Source organism: Micromys minutus (genome assembly GCF_963924665.1).
Source record: "Micromys minutus genome assembly, chromosome: X".
Taxonomy (NCBI): Eukaryota; Metazoa; Chordata; class Mammalia; order Rodentia; family Muridae; genus Micromys; species Micromys minutus.
The window spans coordinates 76,465,698-76,471,330 of record NC_137970.1 but is presented as its reverse complement, the minus strand read 5'-3'; positions in this window follow the sequence as shown (position 1 = coordinate 76,471,330).

Below are 5,633 nucleotides of genomic sequence, written 5' to 3'. Positions count from 1 at the left end.
TGGAGAGTTGGCTCTTTCCCTCATCTGATACAGCACTTGAGAGAACTGGCCATGCCCTTCATTGTCTGCAACAATCAGGAGAGGGGCCTCTGCCCCACCTTTGCCTGGGCAGCAGGGTAGAGCTCCCTCTGGTTGTGTGGATGTTTGTCAGTGAGCCAATCCTAAGGGCATCTGAGAATGTGGGCAGGTAGGCTGAGCAGCTTAGACCTCTCAGGCCCACATTCAGTGCTTTGAGTTGGCCCACCGCAACATCTACCCTATTGATGAATTGCTGGAGTCAATGAAGGGGTCCGTCCTACAGATCCAAAACTACAGTATCTCCATGACACAGGGCAACAATGGGATATCTGAGAGGAGTCCCAGTATTGATAGGGCAGCAGAAGCCAAAGGCCTCAGATCAGATAAGTCTTTGCAATGAGCACTTGCAAGCAAAGAAGTGTGGACAATAGGTTATACTGTGGGATACTTTTTGACACACTACAACTTTGTGATGGTTTGTATATGCTTGGCCCAGGGAGTGGCACCATTAGGAGGTGTGGCCGTTTTAGAATAGGTGTGTCACTGTGGGCATGGGCTATAAGACACTCATGCTAGCTGCCTGAAAGTCAGTGTTCCACTAGCCGCCTTCAGATGAAGATGTAGGACAAGGTCCCACTCTGTAGCCCTTTTTCTTTTCTTCCTTTTGTCCTTTATTTTCTCCTTCTTTCTTTTCTTCCTTTCTTTGTTTTGTTCTTGAGACAAGGTTTCTCTCTGTGTAGCCCTGGCTGCCCTGAAACTAGCTCTATGGACCAGGCTGTCTTTGAACCCAGAGATCTGCCTGCCTCTGGCTCTCTAGTTCTGGGATTAAAGGCCTGAACCAGCATTGCCCGGCCCTGAACCATTATTCTTAGAGACTACCCAGATCAGTTATAAGGCACTTGTGAAAAGAGCAGATTTCTGGGTTATAGGGCAATCAGCGGTCAAAAGTATTTGGGAGGGAAGAGATTTCTGGGGAGATAGCTCAGTTGATAGCTCAAGTATGAAGACCTGAGTTCAGTCCTCAGCATCCACTTAAAGATGTCAGGCATGGTTGTACATGTCTGTAATCTCAGAACCTCTGCTTCAGACAGAGACCCTGTGTCAAAAATAAAGTGAAGAGCAATTGAGAAAGACACTGATGCTGCCTTCTGGATGCACATACACCTACACACACATACTTGAACCCATACACACACACACACACACACACACACACACATCACCACCGCCGCCACCACCACCACATAGAAAATAAATTCACAGTTGAATATATTGTGCCCTAATATTCCTGCTCCCTACTACTATTTCTTTGTTCTTCAAAGGTTAGCAACATCCTCATCTTAAAAAAAGAGCAGGACTGCAAAGACAGGTCAGTGGTTGTTCTTCCGGAGGAACCAGGTTCATTTCCCAGCAATTATATAGGGGCTCATAACCTTCTGTAACTCCAGTTCAAGGAGATCTGACTGCCTTCTTCTGTCCTCCTTGGCAACCAGACATACAAATGTGCAAGCAACACACATACACACGCACATACAGACTTAGTAAGATAAAAATAGAAAAAATAATGAAAAAAAAACCAGAGAACATATAAAAGATAAATGCCATGATTTTGCTCATATGTGGAACCCAAATTTAAAATAAATAAATAAATAAAATGTAATACAATTTTAAAACTGAATAATTTAAATTTTATTCTTTCTCTGTGTGTGTGCATGCACACGTATGCATGCAAATGTGTGTGTAGGTAGGTAGGTGATAAAACTGGAAAGGGCACAATGAGAGGGAAGGATTAGGTAAGGATGAAAACAGAGTAGGTAATGGATTACATATAATAGATCACAAGGTGCACTAACTAGGGGGGAAAAGGGTATCACTTGGAGAAGACAGGAAGGAAGAGGGCAGAGAGGCCGTACAGAAACAGCACAGTCAACTGCACTGCGTATGCAGATGTCACGATGACACCCGCTCTTTTATATGCTAACCCAGAAAACCCATGAAAAAAGGGCAAGGATGAGCTGTGCCTGTTCTTGAAAGACATACGTTACAAGTAGAACGTTGCACTATATGCTTTTTGTATGGGATAGTTTGTTCCTATTATCATGAGATTAATTTATATGGTCATTTGCATTCTCCATGGCGTGTGGTGTCAGTGTTCTGAAGATGAGTGCTTTGTAACTTTATCTGGGCAGACTCGAACAAACATCTGTTCAACGTACACAAGGGGACAAAAACAGACCAGAAATATTCCATCCCAGCCCAGACTGATAAACCAGTGAATGTATTGTGCTTACTTCTGAAACTGCACTGAAATCAGTTCATTCCTCATGGGTCTCTCGTTTGTTCATTTGTTTAATTGAGACAGGGTTTCTCTGTGTAGCCCTGTCTGTCCTGAAACTCACTCTGTAGACCATGCTGGCTTCAAACTCAGATATCTGCCTACCTCTGTCTCCCAAGTGCTAGGATTAAAGGTGTGCACAACCACATCCAGCCCCAGTGTATTTCTTAATGGATAGAACCACAATCACTGCCACACAATATTTGTGTCTTCCAGTTTCCCTTGAAAATTTTGTTGAGGAAATTGGGTCATTTATCCAGTTGAAGTTCTGACTATGGATCTTACACAATGCATCTGAACCTTTCACCTCAGTTTATTCAAACGTGAACCAAATATGTTCTTAACCAGAAAACCCACATATAAACTTGACCATCAACACATATACTTTCCAGGGGTAGAGAGATGTCTCAGTGGTTAAAAATACTTGCTGCTCTTCCAGAGACCTGAATTTGGATCCCAGCACCCACACCAGTTCTAAAGTGCCTGTAGCTCTAGCTCCAGTGGATCTGACAACCTCTTCTGGGACAGGGAGAGTCAGTTTTGTTTGTTTGTTGTAGGGATGAGGATCCCAAGAGGCCACCCAGGCTCCAGATGATGTTCCTCTAGACCCATACACAACTAGGCAACATTAGGTGAACTCTATACGTTTTTACTGTTTTTCATTTATTTTTTTAATTTTCAAGAGAACTTGAAACAAAAATTTAAGGATAGTTTTCTTTTCTATGGGTTCTGTAAAAAGAACTTACAAAATAGAAGGGGAAAGTGGTGGTGTAGGGGTGATGAGGCAGATGAGACCCTATGATGGTCTCATATGGCCTGCCATGACCCGGCCAGACAGATAAGAGAAGAAGTGCTCTTTATCGTTTTATATTTCTTGTTGTTTCACCAGGAGATCTTGGTGCCGAGCCTGAGTGTTTACTCAATGCAGGACTTCTCACAAGGCTTCGCTCATCTGTAGGCATCGCTGGTAAGGCTCCACTTCTCAGCTTACTCACCTGACTGCTGGTATGGTTCTGTTCTCCACAAGATATTCTCACACGCCTCCTTCAGTCCTCTGCCCATGTGACCTTCTTTCCAGAGTATCACACAGCATAGGGGATTGCTTTATCAATGAGCAACAGAGAGGAAAGGCCCAAGTGCCATCAGTAACAAAATAAGGAATACAACAGTCATGGCTTTCCTCCCATAATCAAATCACAGAGTCACATCCAAAAAGTGATGACTTTTGCTGTTTTGTTTCAGACATAAGTTTCTGAGCCCAGACTGGCCTGGAACTCAAGATAGTATGTGACTTGTACCAATTTCCCAGCCTCACCCTCCCAGTATATAATTACAAACTTTGTGTATGTATATTTGTGTGAGGGGGGGGAGAGAGGGAGGGAGAGGGAGAGAGAGGGAGAGAGAGAGAGAGAGAGAGAGAGAGAGAGAGAGAGAGAGAGAGAGAGAGAGAGAGAGAGAGAGAGAGAGATTATAGTCACCAGGTTCAACAAACATCCCAGGGAAGAGAAGTATAGAAAGCTATTAATTGTCCTAATCTTCTGGAAAACACTAGAAGCTGCATAAGATGTATACTGGATGTGTTGGGTTGAAGAAAGGCACAGAAGCAAAACTAGGGAAACCGAATGGAAACAGGCAGATGATGGACCTAGCAACCTCCTGTGTTTTCTGGACTTTGTTCTGCCTCTTGTCAGTCACCTGCTCCTGGATCAGTGGATCAGTAGCATTCAGACCACCTGCGGATTTGTTTAAGAGTGGTGTGGTTCCTTCCACAGACTCACTGATTCAGCACTGGTGTTTTACAAAAAGCAAACAGCTTTAGTGAACATTGAACCAGAAGGAATGGAACAAAGAAGGCTCTAAATAGCATTTACTCTACTTATGGATTAGTCTTTTTTTGCATTAGAATCCCTTGAAGCTTTGAACAGGGAAGTTCTCTCCTGTGCGTGCTATAGCAGTATTTCAAGGGCTCAAGAACTGAAGATAACACATGCCAGTCTATCAGTAAGTGAATAAAAAATGTAGTGCACGCACATGATGGGAGACTATATAGCCATAAAAGAACAAAGTCCTGTCATTTGCAGCATCAAATACAGAGAACATAATGTCAAGGGAAATAGATCAGGCACAGAAAGACAGGTATTACAAGGCCTCCTGAGCTGAATGTGGAATTTAATGTTTAATAGGATGATTGTTACTAGAAGTGGGAGAAAGTTGGAGGCACAGCATGCCAAAGATTTGATCAAAGAATTAAGTTAGATAGGAATAAATTCTGGTATGCTATTGCTTAGTAGGATGACTACAAATAATAATACATTGTACATTTCAGAAGGGCAGAAAAAGGGACATTGTATTCACCATAAAATGTTTGATTCATATATATTCACCACAATTTAAATATTTAATAATGTATATAGGTATCAAACCATAACAAGGTACTCTATAAATATGTACAATTTTATCTGTAAGTTTCAGTTAAGTTTGGGGATGTAGTTCAGTTAGTAGAATACATGCTTAGCATACATGAAGCCCTGAGTTCACTCGGCAGCATTCAGGAAGTAGGGACATGAGTTCAAGGCCAACTGGTGCTACTTGAGACCCTTTCTCAAATAAAACTAAAATAAAATATGTTGTCCAAAGCTGAAAATGCTAGAATAACAAAGTAAATGACAAAGTACATGATCACAACCCAACATCAAAGGAACCAAGGGCTCAGGTGATGGTTCACTGTTTACTAAGTAAGCATTAATGCCTGAATTTAGGGTCCCTGGTACCCATATAAAAGTCAGATGTGGTGGTATATGCATACAATCATATGACTGGGGAAGGCAGACACAGGCAGATTTCTGGAACTTTCTGGCCAGTTGGTCTAGCAAGAGAATGGAACTCCAGGTTCAGTAAGAGGCCCAGAATCTAAAGATGTTGGATCCTAGCACTGAGAAGAGAGACAAGCAGATCTCCCTGAGTTTGAGCCCAGCCCAGTCTACTCTGGGAGTTCCATGCCAGCTAGGGCCATAAGGTGAGAAAAGTAAATATAAAATAAATAAACAAAAACAAGGTGGACAGAGGAGAACATAGCATCAACTTCTGGTCTCTATGTGTGTATGCATTAGCACATCTACCTTACTGACTCACACATATAAACACATGCAGACACTATACACACACACACACACACAGACACACACACACACACACACACACACAGTAGGACAAGAACCAGTATTTTAAAAGATCCCTAAATCCCAAGTTCAGAACAGGGGCTGTCCCCAAAGCAGTTGCC